This window comes from Neoarius graeffei, chromosome 13, assembly GCF_027579695.1.
Source record: "Neoarius graeffei isolate fNeoGra1 chromosome 13, fNeoGra1.pri, whole genome shotgun sequence".
NCBI classification, from domain to species: Eukaryota; Metazoa; Chordata; class Actinopteri; order Siluriformes; family Ariidae; genus Neoarius; species Neoarius graeffei.
The window spans coordinates 68335595-68352873 of NC_083581.1; the positions used below are offsets into that span (position 1 = coordinate 68335595).

At 42.3% G+C, this 17279-nt stretch overlaps 1 long non-coding RNA gene across 1 annotated transcript in view; it reads left to right on the forward strand.

Moving 5' to 3' along the window:
* Window positions 1–2584: 2584 nt before the first annotated feature.
* Window positions 2585–17279, forward strand: part of LOC132897081 (uncharacterized) — a 105279-nt gene continuing 90584 nt past the window's right edge. The window contains exons 1-2 of the long non-coding RNA XR_009656235.1: window positions 2585–2702; window positions 5436–5497. This is a non-coding gene — a long non-coding RNA (uncharacterized LOC132897081). The remainder of the gene's footprint in view (window positions 2703–5435; window positions 5498–17279) is intronic.

Below are 17279 nucleotides of genomic sequence, written 5' to 3' on the forward strand. Positions count from 1 at the left end.
TTGAGTTTACTCAAAATCCTTTGGCAGCCGGTTGTGTTACATTTTTAAGTTGGCTTGACTATTTTTTTTTTACAATGATTTAGTGTGCATTACATTTTTTAGTTAACACAAACCTCTCAACACTAAAGTTCTACTTCACTTTGCCTATTATTACACAAACAGAAACAAATGCCGACATACAAGGAGGGCATTCCCTGGCCTCTGTTGAGGAAAGCTTAGTCTATATTCCTATACAACGTCTCATGTCAGTTTCCACGGACTTCTCACTCCACCCGACCGTTGAAACTTTCAAACTTGTGAAGTGCGCATGCGCAGTGGCTAAGGGGCGTCAATCAGCACTTGAATATATAAGTTCACTTAACTTTCCAATTACTATGAACTTGTGGCAAAGGAAAGGCGTCTCAACTATTTTTTTTTAGTTACTTGAACAATTAGAAGGGAAATTTGCTCATTCAACTTAGAAATCTTTTTTCACTCAACAATTTTGCAAGTTACATTTTTTTACAGTGTATGGTCAATTTAGAGTCACCAGTTAACCTAACCTGCATGTCTTTGGACTGTGGGGGAAACCGGAGCACCTGGAAGAAACCCACGCAGACAACATGCAAACTTCGCACAGAAAGGCCCTCGTCGGCCACGGGGCTCGAACCCGGACCTTCTTGCTGTGAGGTGACAGCGCTAACCACTACACCACCATGGTACCCGATGGTCTAATCTCATCTCATTATCTGTAGCCGCTTTATCCTGTTCTACAGGGTCGCAGGCAAGCTGGAGCCTATCCCAGCTGACTACGGGCGAAAGGCGGGGTACACCCTGGACAAGTCGCCAGGTCATCACAGGGCTGACACATAGACACAGACAACCATTCACACTCACATTCACACCTACGGTCAATTTAGAGTCACCAGTTAACTTAACCTGCATGTCTTTGGACTGTGGGGGAAACCGGAGCACCTGGAAGAAACCCACGCGGACAACATGCAAACTCCGCACAGAAAGGCCCTCGTCGGCCACGGGGCTCGAACCCGGACCTTCTTGCTGTGAAGCGACAGCGCTAACCACTACACCACCATGGCACCCGATGGTCTAATCTCATCTCATCTCATCTCATTATCTGTAGCTGCTTTATCCTGTTCTACAGGGTCGCAGGCAAGCTGGAGCCTATCCCAGCTGACTACGGGCGAAAGGCGGGGTACACCCTGGACAAGTCGCCAGGTCATCACAGGGCTGACACATAGACACAGACAACCATTCACACTCACATTCACACCTACGGTCAATTTAGAGTCACCAGTTAACCTAACCTGCATGTCTTTGGACTGTGGGGGAAACCAGAGCACCTGGAGGAAACCCACGCAGACACAGGGAGAACATGCAAACTCTGCACAGAAAGGCCCTCGCCGGCCACGGGGCTCGAACCCGGACCTTCTTGCTGTGAGGCGACAGCGCTAACCACTACACCACCGTGCCGCCCCCCGATGTTCTAACGTTGTTATTATTATTATTTTTTAATCCAGTTGAATATTTAGCGTACAAATGTATTTTCAGCTCTTAAAAATGACCGAGGTCCGGACCGTGGTGGCCTCATAACTGGCTAGGGCCATGCCGGAGAACTTTCACTTCTATCGGAGTAACATTTTCAGTACTTTGACTTAAGTAATGAAGTTGGGTACTTTATCCATCTCATCTCATCTCATTATCTCTAGCCGCTTTATCCTTCTACAGGGTCGCAGGCAAGCTGGAGCCTATCCCAGCTGACTACGGGCGAAAGGCGGGGTACACCCTGGACAAGTCGCCAGGTCATCACAGGGCTGACACATAGACACAGACAACCATTCACACTCACATTCACACCTACGGTCAATTTAGAGTCACCAGTTAACCTAACCTGCATGTCTTTGGACTGTGGGGGAAACCAGAGCACCTGGAGGAAACCCACGCAGACACAGGGAGAACATGCAAACTCTGCACAGAAAGGCCCTCGCCGGCCACGGGGCTCGAACCCGGACCTTCTTGCTGTGAGGCGACAGCGCTAACCACTACACCACCGTGCCGCCCCCCGATGTTCTAACGTTGTTATTATTATTATTTTTTAATCCAGTTGAATATTTAGCGTACAAATGTATTTTCAGCTCTTAAAAATGACCGAGGTCCGGACCGTGGTGGCCTCATAACTGGCTAGGGCCATGCCGGAGAACTTTCACTTCTATCGGAGTAACATTTTCAGTACTTTGACTTAAGTAATGAAGTTGGGTACTTTATCCATGTCTGCTATAATTGATCTGTTTGCATGAAGAAATTTCATATCAAGCTTGAATCGGATTATTAACGGATTTTTATTCTGCATGTAAACGTAGCTGTTGATATTTAGGACACACCCTTCACATCCAGGTTAAGGCCCCGGGTCAGTGCACATGAATCCGCTCCGGCTTTTCCGCCTCACAGCTCCTGGCTGTGAAATTCAATTAATGACTCCGCTTCCCAGATCTCACTCCAGGGCACATCTTCCGGCCCGCTCGCCCTCTGCTAGAAATAGGAAAATGCTATAATAACACAACACAAGAAGAAAAAAAAAATGAAGCAACTTTGATCACGCATGCTCTCTTGGCGTCCAGCTCCTCTTCTTCTTTTTTTTCTCCCCATCACAACATTTCTCCTAAGTTGGAAAGTCAAGGAAAGCCTGAGCGAAGTGTTGTCCACAGGTAAGACCATCGACTAACAGTTCTGATCACTTCTTCTTCTCGCTAAAAAAAAAAAAAAAAAGTAGTCGAGATCTGTGAACTTGAATAATATCACCAGGTGTTCATGTGCTTCAGTGCAAGACATGTGCATGTTGTTATTTAGTGCGCTTGAATGTGTTTTAAATGCGTTCACACGCAGAACCAGCACTCTATTATTATTATTATTATTATAGCTGAACCTCTCTCTCTTATATACAGAAGTCGCTCTGAACCTGTCGGCTTTTTTTTTTTGGAGCTGGAAGTTAAAACTGTGCACGCCTTTAAATCCCCGTTCAAGCACCGTTTCTCATGATCAGCTTATAGACTATGATCTGCATGCATTGCTCAACCTGGTGCACAAATGGTTTTGCACAAATTTATGGATAGAAAGTGAGCTTCCGCGGCTAAACCGACTTCACACGTGCCTTGTGAAACTTGTGCACCGCGTTACACCCATTCCCTTCTTCACTTGTAGTAGGATATGCGTTTCTTTCCCTTACACATAATACATCCCCTCCTCCCTCCTCCTCCTCCACCTCTTCCCCCTCCCCAGGAGCGCTTTCCCCGAGGCTATTTTATTTTCGGATGTTTTCTATAGCAGTGGTTTTCATTCCTGAACTCGAATCCGAGACTTTCCGACTTGTTTTGACGGAACAGCAGGTGATCCAGCCCGAAGTGAAAAGTGAGTGGGGAAAGAAGTTTTGCATGCAATTTTAAATAAATAAACAAATAAATAAATAAAAAGGTGAAACTCTGTCTGTCTGTCTTGTGCGCCGCCAAATCAGTTCTTGTTAAAAAAAAAAAAAAAAAGCTTCTAACCGTGTCCAGGATGTGATTGCGGTTTCTATGACAGACTGCTCGCGCGAGACAGACGGTTCAGCCCGACACTGCGCGCGCGCGCGGGATAAACAACACCGGGATGAATGGATGGAGTTCGGATCCCAGCGCGCGCGCGCGGTGACAGCTGAGGGCTCGTGACACTTTGTAGCGGTTGTTTAGGATGAACCGCGTTTAATATCGCGATATTTGCGCTCTTTAGTAGCGCGAGCTGAATGGACACGAGGTCGCACTTTTTGTTACTTTTGCATTTTGTTCCGGTCGAGTTTGCGCGTGCGGGCGGATACAGAGCGCGCGCGCGCCTCGAACCGCACAGGACGCACGGTCCGATTAGCCTAGTGCTCCAGCTGAGGTTACTAAAGTTAGTGTACTAGGCTGTTCACACACACACACACACACACACACTTCCTTTAGCACAGTGATCGAATTAATTTACATTTCTCAGCATAAAAAAAAAATTGTGATGTTCAGCCTAAAAGAGCTTATAAAAGTTTTGGGTCACTTTGAAATGTCCTTTTTGAAAGAAAAGCACTGTTCTTTTCAATGAAGATCACTTTAAACTAATCAGAAATCCACTCTATACATTGCTAATGTGGTAAATGACTATTCTAGCTGCAAATGTGTGGTTTTTGGTGCAATATCTCCATAGGTGTATAGAGGCCCATTTCCAGCAACTCTCACTCCAGTGTTCTAATGGTACAATGTGTTTGCTCATTGCCTCAGAAGGCTAATGGATGATTAGAAAACCCTTGTACAATCATGTTAGCACAGCTGAAAACAGTTGAGCTCTTTAGAGAAGCTATAAAACTGACCTTCCTTTGAGCAGATTGAGTTTCTGGAGCATCACATTTGTGGGGTCGATTAAATGCTCAAAATGGCCAGAAAAATGTCTTGACTATATTTTCTATTCATTTAACAACTTATGGTGGGAAATAAAAGTGTGACTTTTCATGGAAAACACAAAATTGTCTGGGTGACCCCAAACTTTTGAACGGTAGTGTGTGTTTGTGTGTGTGTATATATATATATATATATATATATATATATATATATATATATAATGTGTGTGTGTGTGTGTATATGTATATATGTGTGTGCATTATACACATACATAAAACTGTCCATGATAAAGCAAATGATGCATTAAATGCATACATAGATGCATGAATGATGGCTTCCACATGCCACCTATCTATCTATCTATCTATCTATCTATCTATCTATCTATCTATCTATCTATCTATCTATCTATATCGACTGCAAATTCATGTTTGTTTCTTTGGTAACTATAATGCATTTCCTGATTTACTGCTCAGACACTGTTTGTTTGTTTTACTATGCAATATTCCATTCACTTATTTACTGCTCCTCTGCTGCTCCTTCTTTACTTCATTTATTTCCTCCTGTACATTTTATTCACATACTCATGTGCTCCGAGCAAGAGAAAAGAACCTGCATGTAAATAAACAACCAATTATTGAGTTGTTGTGGCTGTTTTGTGCACTGTGCGTTCTCATAACCTTACATAACCCTTTAATATATAACCGATATTTATACCACAAGTGCTTGGTAAATATGATCAAGCATTACGTATGTTTTACTGTCTGCAGAATCTGCCACAAGTTGAATGAAGATAACAAAGAGTCAGAAAAGATCACGGGCTCTTTAAACCCTGGGGTGTGCTTATTCTCGCCGGATCTTTCTTCTTTGCTAATTATTGTGTTGTTTTCAGAGCAAATATGTCATATCCATGGCGACCAGGCAGGTTTATTGTCTTTCTCATGCAATGGCTCACATAAGTAATTAATTACACTCTCTCTCTCTCTCTCTCTCTCTCTCTCTCTCTCTCTCTCTCTCTCTCTCTCTCTCTGCCTTCAGTTAAACCAATCATTCGGGGAAAGCCATCTCATATTTAAAATGCCTGTGGTGTCAAGGTGAAGGTAAAGACAAATCATATTTTCAATCATGGATAAATATTTTTAATTGTTTTTGCTTAAATGTATTTTGCACATTATTAGCAATAGGTCTAATTTTAGATGTTTTAATTTTAAGTGTGCATTTTGCAAAGTGAAAGAGAAACAGCACTCTGTGTGTGTGTGTGTGTGTGTGTATACTGTTCTCATGCATCTGGGCTGCTTTTCCTTCACAGTGTCATAAAGCACAGATTCTACACAGGCATTAGGACGAAAACAAGTGTTTGGAAAGAATTCAGGTCTATTAGTGAAATTCAGCCACTGAGTAATCGCAGCGTTGCCTTTCGCCGGGTGATTATCGACAGGCAGTATGTAACAGTTGATTAGTGTGTGACTTGTGGCGTTCGTGCAGCAGTGGTGGCTGTGGAATGTAGCGGCATGTGGCTCGTGTCTGAAGGTGTGCTTCCATCTGGACAGCCAGCCATCTCACACTGGCCCGAGCACTTGTACAGGTGCTCAGCTGTCTCCGTGTTGATGAAGCACTGTCATGCCCATCTGTCACTTATTTTCTTCATGTGACACTTCCTCCCCTCTTCTCCTGTCCCTCTCCCTCCTTTTGTACCTGAATCAGGAGGATACAGGGTCTTGCTGTCAGTTATGAAATTGCATATAAATGACATCTGGAAGCAAACTGTGAATATATTTTATTTATATATAAACATAGACGTTCGATTGTATATGATTTATCTCTCATACACACATTCGATGTAAACAATAAATGTCTCCATAACTGATGAAAACGTGTCAGAAATGTTTTCCATACACAAGTTTTATAACACTTTATGATGGAATTTGCTGAAGTGATTAATATTTTTTTTTCTAATATTTGTTTATTTACATATTAACATCTTTCATATTTTAATCTGAGTTACTTACAGTATATCTGTCATGTAGGCATTACTGGATAGTTTGGGAATCTAACACAAGAACCTGATAATGTTATACACTCGGTAATACTCTGAGAATGTCTGACATCTCGGGTATCGTGTCCAGTTTTATGAAATCTGTATCGAGTCACAGATTAAATAATACTTTTGTAGCTTGTCAATATACATTATATACATCTTTTTCCGCTCTGGTAGTCAGCTTTCATGGCTTGAGAGGTTTTTTTTTTTGTCCTTTTTATCTGACCTTCGGCCCTCGCGCTGGAATATCCACTCGTAATTTCACTCTATACCTGACATAAGTCAAGATGCAGTGTAATTGCTTTTTCATACCTTCCACTTTGTAAACTGCACAATGTAATGATTTGGTATCTGTATTCACACCATTGTGGGTCGTGTAAAATCTACTGCTCTTGACGGAGGAGCACAGCGGGCCTCATGTTTGTTTAATCATCGTTATTATTTTTGTTTTAGTGCAGGGGAAATGTCCTCTTTGCATGCTTGATCAAGCAGTGGAGAAATCCAATATAATTGAGGTTCAAGGTGAATTGCGTCCCGAGCTCTTCCCCTCGACTGAAAGGCAGTGACGGGGACTCTTGAGCAAAATAAACAAATCACGGCGACAACAGTAATATAGGGTCGATTTTGAAGGCATGAAATAAGTATCGATTTAAGCCTTCACTTCATAGATAAAAATGGCTATTTTGGTAATTTGTTCAAGGCCCTTTCAATAGGAACGAGAGAGAGAGAGACAGAGAGAGAAAGTGGTGGTGGTGGTGGGGGGGGGGACTGTGGAAGGAGGGAGCGATAGAAAGAGAGTGAGACATGATGGGAGGGAGGAGAGGAGAGAAAAGGAGACCAGGCTAACAAGACAGAGAAAGGGACATGCTGCCCCTTTCCGAGCTCATTATCATTCTTAATAAGTCTTAAGGAAAGAAGGAGCACTGAGTGTAAATGCAAGGTAATCCTAACACTGGCCAAGGTTAGCAGGGACACGAACACATGCGCCGTTCTCCTGTGCAGGGAATTTGTAGAAACTCCGGCGTCCATAATGAAGCGGAGATTTGTGTAAATCTGCAGTGACAGAAAATTAAGCAGGCTGTAAAATATTGAGCGCACCCTCCGATTGCAACCTGCAGTCTCAACCGGAAAATATCAGGGAGGTGATTTCCAAACCCCCATCCTTGGAATAGATGATGATGATGATGATGATGATGATGATGATGATTTTTTTTTCTTCTTCTTCTGCTGCAATATAAATCATGGACTAGGTGTGTGTGGTGTGTGAGATAGCAGAGCAAGAGTGAAGAGTAAACAGGTACTGGGGTGCGCAGTTGTTTAGACTGCCAGGTATTTATTACAATTGTGAGAAGATTAAGTGATTGCACGAGCAAAGCTGTGTTTAGCTTACGAGTGATTTTGGTGAATTATCACGCTGAGGTGGTTGACTAGTTGAGAGGGATTTAGAGCACACGGACACACATACAACAACAAATCATTTACAGTGGCATATTTGTATTACTGATGTTTGTGTCTGTCTGTGTGTTGTGTTCTCTCCCCCCCACCCCCCCTTGAGAAAAGTTTATTTTCCTCTCATACACTACATTACTCTCACGCCGTGGCAGGTTACACTTTATACTCTGTGTTATATTCCTATTTTTCATAGTCTGTGCATTTTAGAAGCTCGGCTGATTTAGTGTTTTAAGGCGGCCGGCGTTTGAGAAGTGTATAGTGCTGTAGTGCACACTCTGCTGCATTTCTAATCAGTCCACATCTGAATAATACACAATTATGCACCGCGCAACCAATGATGAAATGCGCAACCATGGCAGATCTCAGAAAAGGCGCTGCCCTTTGTCTGGTTCATAGTCGTGCCGTGTCTGCGTCTGTGTGTCAATGTCAAGATGATTTACACCCAAACAGATGTTTGGAGCCTTCAGCATAGGCTGGTTGTTCTATTTTCTGCCCTTTCGGAGGTTATAAGTGAAACGCAGATCCATCCCGGTGTTCGTAGCGCTGTTATTTTTCCGGCTTTCGGATGGAAAGAGTTGAGAAAGCTTTCGAGATGAGCCTGAGGGACTTGTGCAGGTTGGTGAGATTACATCACCTGTAGGAGCATCTCTTTTTCCCTTGTTGTATTTCCTGGCTCAAGTCTGGATGGCAACGTGCAGCCGTCCCCCCCGTCCCCCCCCCCCCCCAGGGGACGAGCCGGGTGGCACAGAGCCATCGCCATGGTGATCAGAGCCTAGAACCTGCACAAAGCAGTCCATTGTGACTGGCGTGCGTTGAGGTGAGAGGAACAAAATGTCACAGCAACGGGCTCTTCTTTTTTTCTTTTCGTTGTTTTTGTCTCGAAGGCCCAGTGGGGTTTGTTTAGCCTTTGATTCATCTGTGCCGCGGTCTGCTAAACGAGCTGTTTGTGATATCGCTTAATTGCCTCTTTTAAGTCCTCCGTTTTGGGTTGACGAGCACGCTCTTGTGTGGGAGAAGCGGTGCTCAGAACCAGGTGGAAGTGTGATGTTTATTTGCATCAGAAGTCGGTTGTCAAAACGGAGTGCGAAGGAACATATCGGAAAGGCAGTTTTGTTTTGTTTTTTTTCTTTTTAAAGCCAATTTTTACTGGGTTTTGCATGAAAGTTGAAGTATAAGGATAGACATGTACACTCACTCACTGGCCACTTTAATAGGATCAACTGTACACCTGCACGTTGATAAGCTGATGATTGAGAAATATTACCATTATCATAGGTTATAGTCCTATGAAAATCCATGACCTTGTGTTTGACATTTCAAGGTCGTTCAAGGTCAAAGGTCATGGCGGCAACTGAAAGCCCATATGGGACTTCTTATATGTTGATAATGGTAAACATCTGTCTATTATGAACCATTTTAAAGTTATAACCCTTTGAAAACCCATGACCTTGAGTTTGATCTTTCAAGGTCAAAGACCATGGCACCAAATGAAAGCCCATATGGCACTTCCTATATATTGATAATGGTAAATGTCTACCATCGACCGTTTTCAAGTTACAGCCCTCTGAAAATCCATGACCTTGAGTTTGAACTTTCAGGGTCACTCAAGGTCAAAGACCGTGGTGCCAAATGAAAGCCCATATGGCACTTTCTATAAATTGATAATGGTAAATATCTGTCTACCATCAACTGTTTTTTCAAGTTACAGCCCTCTGAAAATCCATGACCTTAAGTTTGAACTTTCAGGGTCACTCAAGGTCAAAGACCGTGGTGCCAAATGAAAGCCCATATGGCACTTTCTATAAATTGATAATGGTAAATATCTGTCTACCATCAACTGTTTTTTCAAGTTACAGCCCTCTGAAAATCCATGACCTTGAGTTTGAACTTTCAGGGTCACTCAAGGTCAAAGATCACAGTGTCAAATGAAAAGCCATATGGGAGTTCCTATACACTCATCATAGTAAACATCTGTCTGTCGGCAACCGTTTTTGAGTTATAATAGAAAATGTTATTTTGACCGAAAGGTTGACCTTTCCGGTGACCTTCACCTTGACCCGATTTAAATTTTGGGGGTAATCAGGTAATCTATGAACCATTGCCACCTACCCTGAAAATCTGAAGTCAATCGGTGCAACTGTCTGACACTAGGTTGTTAACAGACACACAAACAAACCGCACTGATTACAATAGTTTGCCCTGCTGACTCCGTCGCAGGCGAGGTAATCAAAACCAGTGGACAGTGTGATCACAGTGACTTTAACTTTGCCAGACTGGCTGGTGTGAGTGTTTCAGAAATGGTTGCGTTCCTGAGATTTTCACGCATAACACTCTGTCTAGAGTTTACTGAAAATTTGAAAATGATCAGGTGATGTTTCTCCAGTCTTTATCAGTCCTCAGTAACTGCAGATTCCTGGCTGACTGGGATGCAACCTGATCACCCTCGGAAAGACTGGCCTTCTTGTTTGGTCATTTTCCTCTAACCTTCTCATCAGCAAAGCTTTTTTTTTTTTGGCAGAACTCCCTCTCAGGGCGGCACGGTGGTGTAGTGGTTAGCGCTGTCGCCTCACAGCAAGAAGGTCTGGGTTCGAGCCCCGTGGCCGGCGAGGGCCTTTCTGTGCGGAGTTTGCATGTTCTCCCCGTGTCCGCGTGGGTTTCCTCCGGGTGCTCCGGTTTCCCCCACAGTCCAAAGACATGCAGGTTAGGTTAACTGGTGACTCTAAGGTGGTGTTTTACATTAGACCATATCCGTCTTGTTTTCGTCGCGGATGCACTGTCCGTTCACATTAAAACGCCGGGAAACGACTCCACAGGCGGGACAACTTGAATCCGCCAGGGCCCACGTATTCAATCCATTACGTATCTGATCCGGTGCTGTGTAAACATTGAGGAACGAGGATACGCTGTGCTGAGCTCTAGCTGACGTCGTTATTGGACAACGTCACTGTGACATCACCTTCCTGATTAGCTGGCGTTGGTCATGCCACGTTGGTCATGTGACGCGACTGCTGAAAAACGGCGCGGACTTTCACTTCCTGCTATTTGTCCCGAATCACTGCTCGTGCGCTTCACTCGCGCGCTCTGTGAGCTGTGCAGGGCCGGACTGCGCACCCTCCAGAGGGCACTCGCTGTTCAGGGCGGAGTGATTTGGAGCGCAGGATGCCTGCGGAGCCGGGCGTATCTGTGTATTGGCGTTGCTGTGTGCACGCGAATCGTTTTAAAAACGTTAATCTGATGATCTGCTGATATGGTCTAATGTAAACACCACCTAAATTGACCGTAGGTGCGAATGTGAGTGTGAATGGTTGTCTGTGTCTATGTGTCAGCCCTGTGATGACCTGGCGACTTGTCCAGGGTGTACCCCGCCTTTCGCCCGTAGTCAGCTGGGATAGGCTCCAGCTTGCCTGCGACCCTGTAGAACAGGATAAAGCGGCTAGAGATAATGAGATGAGATGAGACATTAACTGAAGCTCGTGACCTGTACCTGCATATACCTGCATGACACTTTTTTTCTTCTTTTCATTGACCGATGCGTGAACGTGCAGGTGTACCGGTGTCCCTAATAAAGTGGTTGGTGAGGGTATGTAAATAAAGGTGGTGATAGTTACTATGTACATATCTATAAACGTGAAATAAAATATTACCGAATTGTGTTTATAGTACATGAAGACACAGGTAGGATATCTCTCTGTAGAATTATACAGCAAGCCAGTGACCTTTAGGAAATACCGCTACATTATTCTACAGTTAAATAACATAAACATAAAAAAACAAAGTGATATACAATATTTTAACACTCTTCCTTGACTCTTTTGTGTAAATCTTTATTTTTCTCCAAGTACAGGTGCACTTGATGTCCACTAGGGGCAGTAAGTGGACTCCATTCAGCCGATGAGAACCCCCTCGCTGTGAGAGGAAGCTCTGTTTTGAATAGAAGTACAGAAAACTGGAACTCGGTCCCACACTTCTGGTTTGCACTTCGCTCTCACTAAACCCCAGTCACTGTGAGAATGTTCAACTTTCCCTGAGCAGCTGTCAGACGGCTGAAATGTTGCTGTAAAGTGAGAAAGTAAAGTGAAGTATTCCCTCCCGTCTGTCCGCTGTGTATCCCAGGTTGCGTGCTGTTGCGCTGAGGAGTGGAGGAGCGTTTATTTTATGGTAATTGATGCCAGTGTGGTAGGTGACATACGGTGGGGTGTGACAGGCGGGGCGTGAGGGCCGTGGCCACGGGGCAGGTCAGGGAAAGGGGCCGCTCTTCCTCTCAACCTGTAGGAGCAGGCAGGCCGCAGTGGCTGACAGGCTCAGTGTTGAGTTTGGCCTCCGGTGCAGCGCAGGGGCCGCGGCTCGGCCTCGCAGCGCAGCAGAGCCATCACGCTCCCTACACACACTGCCAACAGCGTGGCAATTACTGCTGCTACACACACACACACACACAGACACACACACACACGCACTGCCCGATTCCTCTTCTCGCATCGCAATCTCAGCCTGCCTTTCTTTTTCTTTCTTTCTTTCTCTCTCATTTTTATTATGCCCTTACATAATTTCCAATAGCTCTCGCTCTCAGATTTTTATTCTGCCCTTATATATGTTCTTGTAGCTTTCTTTCTTTCATTTTATTCTACCCTTGTATATTTTCCTCCCTCTTTCTCTCTCTCTCATCTGCCCTTACATATGTTCGTTCTTTCTTTCTTTCTTTTCTTTCTTTCTTTCTTTCTTTCTTCTTTCTTTCTTTCTTTCTTTCTTTCTTTCTATACTCTTATTCTACTCTTGTATATCTCTCTCTCTCTCTCTCTCTCTCTCTCTCTCTCTCTCTCTCTCTCTCTCTCTCTTTTTAATCTGCCCTTACATATGTTCTTGTAGCTTTCTTTCTTTCTTTCTTTCTTTCTTTCTTTCTTTCTTTCTTTCTTTCTTTCTTTCTTATTCTACCCTTGTATATTTTCCACTCTCTCATCTGCCCTTACATATTTTCCTGTAGCCTTTCTTTCTTTCTTTCTTTCTTTCTTTCTTTTTTATTCTACCCTTGTATATTTTCCCCTCTCTCTCTCTCTCTCTCTCTCTCTCTCTCTCTCTCTCTCTCTCTCATCTGCCCTTACATATTTTCTTTCTTTCTTTCTTTCTTTCTTTCTTTCTTTTTATTCTACCCTTGTATATTTTCCTCTCTCTCTCTCTCTCTCTCTCTCTCTCTCTCTCTCATCTGCCCTTACATATGTTCTTTCTTTCTTTCTTTCTTTCTTTCTTTCTTTCTTTCTTTCTTTCTTTTTATTCTACCCTTGTATATTTTCCTCTCTCTCTGTCTCTCTCTCTCTCTCTCTCTCTGTCCTGTCTCTCTCTCTCTCTCTCTCTCTCTCTCTCTCTCTCTCTCTCATCTGCCCTTACATATGTTCTTTCTTTCTTTCTTTTTTATTCTACCCTTGTATATTTTTCCTCTCTCTCTCTCTCTCTCTCTCTCTCTCTCTCTCTCTCTCATCTGCCCTTACATATGTTCTTTCTTTCTTTCTTTCTTTCTTTCTTTCTTTCTTTTCTTTCTTTCTTTCTTTCTTTCTTTCTTTCTTTCTTTTTTATTCTACCCTTGTATATTTTCCTCTCTCTCTCTCTCTTTTTAATCTGCCCTTACATATGTTCTTGTAGCTTTCTTTCTTTCTTTCTTTCTTTCTTTCTTTCTTTCTTTCTTTCTTTCTTTCTTTCTTTCTTTCTTTCTTTCTTTCTTATTCTACCCTTGTATATTTTCCACTCTCTCATCTGCCCTTACATATTTTCCTGTAGCCTTTCTTTCTTTCTTTCTTTCTTTCTTTCTTTCTTTCTTTCTTTCTTTCTTTCTTATTCTACCCTTGTATATTTTCCACTCTCTCATCTGCCCTTACATATTTTCCTGTAGCCTTTCTTTCTTTCTTTCTTTCTTTCTTTCTTTCTTTCTTTCTTTCTTTCTTTCTTTCTTTCTTTCTTTCTTTCTTTCTTTCTTTCTTTCTTTCTTTCTTTCTTTCTTTCTTTCTTTTTATTCTACCCTTGTATATTTTCCTCTCTCTCTCTCTCTCTCTCTCTCTCATCTGCCCTTACATATTTTCTTTCTTTCTTTCTTTCTTTCTTTCTTTCTTTCTTTCTTTCTTTTTTATTCTACCCTTGTATATTTTCCCCTCTCTCTCTCTCTCTCTCTCTCTCTCTCTCTCTCTCTCTCTCTCATCTGCCCTTACATATGTTCTTTCTTTCTTTCTTTCTTTCTTTCTTTCTTTCTTTTCTTTCTTTCTTTCTTTCTTTCTTTCTTTCTTTCTTTCTTTCTTTCTTTCTTTCTTTCTTTCTTTCTTTCTTTCTTTCTTTCTTTCTTTCTTTCTTTCTTTCTTTCTTTCTTTCTTTCTTTCTTTCTTTCTTTCTTTCTTTCTTTCTTTCTTTCTTTCTTTCGTATCTCCTTCTGCCGTCTTCTCTGGTTTCCTTTTTCACACACTCTGCATTTGTTTATTAATTCATTAGGCTTGTAAAGTTATCCTTAACATTTAATTTTAAACCATTAAAGTAATCTATGTTAATAATAAATTGTTTGTTTTTAATGCCCAAGAAACTACTAAAAATGGCCCAAGAACAATTTTACAACTTCACTTTCATTAAAAATGCCAGAGTGTATGAATATGCATCAACGAACATGAATATGCAAATTAGAAACACCTCCATGTCCTCCCATTACAGCTAGGAAAATGTCTGAAACTTATAAAAATGTCTTTCTTTCTTTTGTCCAACTTTGTTTCCTTGCTATCTCTTTCTGCCTTTTTTCCTCTTCTGTTCTCTCCTTTTCCACACATACTACATTTGTTTATTAATTCATTAGGATTTTAAATTGATCCTTAACATTTTAATTTTAAGCCATTAAAATAATCCGTTAACAATAAATTGTGTTTTTAATGCCCAAGAAACTACTAAAAATGGCCCAAGAACAATTTTACACCTTCACCCTCATTAAAAATGCCAGAGTATATGAATATGCAAATTAGAAATACCTCCATGTCCTGCCATTGCAGCTGGGAAAATTTATGAAACCCTCATGAAAATGTCCTGTTTGTCACAGACGGACTTATCGTCCTGTTCTCAGTGACGCACACTCTCTTTACCAATGGCCAGATGTTAAAATTAATATTTTTGAGTTCAGGGCTACTTTTAAAGCTGCTTGCAGAAGGTGACGGTGATGTATTTAAGGCAGCTAAATCTACACTTGTTCCTTTATGGTTCTTTGGGTAATTACATAATGACCTTAGGTCTCTAATTTCTGAAAAGGAAACCGTCTGTTATAAGGTTAAGTTCTTCGGGGTTCTTCCGGAAGGACAAACTGAAGAACTCATTAGGGTGCTGGATGAAACGTTCCTTTCTCAGAGCGTAGTAGGGTTAGACGTATGGACGCTCGGTTGTGTTCCCTCTGGACACGGCATGTGTTTAGTCCCCCTTGAAGAAGACCACCGCCGCTGCATAGCCTTTCTCAATCAGCCTTCTGCGCTAATTCCACTTCAGGATTCCACTTGGCATGCTGAGTAAATAAAATTTTCAGCATTTATTAGAATCCAGCTCTGCCAGAAGGGATTCCTCTCTTCTCCGATAATAATTAGCAGATTGATTAGGAGAACTTCAGCACACCTCCTCAGCTCTTATCTCCTCATTCTAGGACAATATTGCCGTGCCTTGGGACGGTGTAAATATTATAAGGGGAAACCCTGGGCGAATCTCATTAATGGCTGTGGGACTCTGCAGTCGTTCCTTACTGTAGTTCCAGCCAATTTTCTAAACTGTGATTAAAGAAGTTTTGGATTATTTAAAACATGCAGGACCCCTGTGGGTTTGCCATGTCACTAAGGACCTCTGTGTGCTTTTGGTGTTTCATTATTTCTTTTTTTTTTTTTTTTGTTTAAACTCCATGTCCTTTTGCCAGCTCCCTTAAGATCGATTAATAACTCACTGGAGCAAAAGGGCTTTGAAAGCACTGGTCATTCTGGGATGCATCATGCAAAACATGACAGAGATCTCTCTTTTATGTAGAAATGCTAATTAAATTTTTAGCCCCACCCCGGCACTGCAGCGGCACAGACTTGGTAGCAATTTGGCAGCTAATCAAATTGCATTTTAAATGGAGCCGTTTAAAGACGACTGCAGACTGCTCTCAGGAAGACACACTGGTGCAAATTAAGTCAGAATACGGCACTGTTTTTGTCGAGAGGAACAATAAAACACAATCCGCATCTCGACTGTCTTGTGGGCTTAAGTAAACCGTCAACTTACAGTATTTGATTTGCTGTTTTAATTAGTTAAAAGGAACACAGGTATACAATCAGGCACGTATTTGCGTTGAGAGGCAAGAAAACTGTTTTTCTTTTAATTACACCACCTCCGTTGTGCTTGTGCATGTCCTTGCAATTTAACTAACGGGGGGAAAAAAAATGCGCACAAACAGGAGGCTGTTAGATTGGCAAAAAGAGGTGGCAGTGTGGAAATGATTCATCACTCCTAATTTGAGATTAAAACCTGCTTGAAATGCTCGTCAACAAGTACATTTGGTTACCAAAAAGGCAAAAAAAGGAGAAAAAAACAATGCTGTCCTCACACATTTGATATACATCATTAAGTTCCTTGTAGCCAATCAAATTGCCCATTCACCCGGCATACCAGAACATATTAGTGACGTCTCGTTAGCAGAAAACAGATAACTGAGGGGAAAAAATGAGGAGCAGCCTGGAGCTGTTTGTCATGCAGAATGTCTAGAAAGGGAAATTCTCCCGAAATGAAAGGAGATATCTGTCTGTTTCTCAGGCATGGTATGGCTGCAGGCTCTTTCTCGGTCTCTACTTATTCTAAAACACTGAAATAAGGACTAATATAAAAAAATAATAAACTAGATAGAGATTGGGGTGGCACGGTGGTGTAGTGGTTAGCACTGTTGCTGCACAGCAAAAAGGTTCTGGGTTTGAGTCCAGTGGCCGACGAAGGCCTTTCTGTGTGGAGTTTGCGTGTTCTCCCCGTGTCCGCGTGGGTTTCCTCTGGGTGCTCCGGTTTCCCCCGCAGTCCAAAGACATGCAGGTTAGGTTAATTGGTGACTCTAAATTGACCGCAGATGTGAATGTGAAGGTGTGTGAATGGTTGTTTGTCTCTCTGTGTCAGCCCTGTGATGATCTGGCGACTTGTCCAGGGTGTACCCCGCCTCTTGGAATAGGCTCTAGCTTGCCTGTGACCCTGCACAGGATAAGCGGTTACAGATAATGGATGGATAGACTAAAGCCATAATAATTTGCGTTAGCTGACGTTTGTCAAGGTGAACATCATTTTGCTGAACAAAATAAAAAAAAAAACTGATTGAAAAAATCATGAAAATTGACAGAGTTATAAGTGATTGAAAAAAAATCCCATTTTTCATGGATCATTCT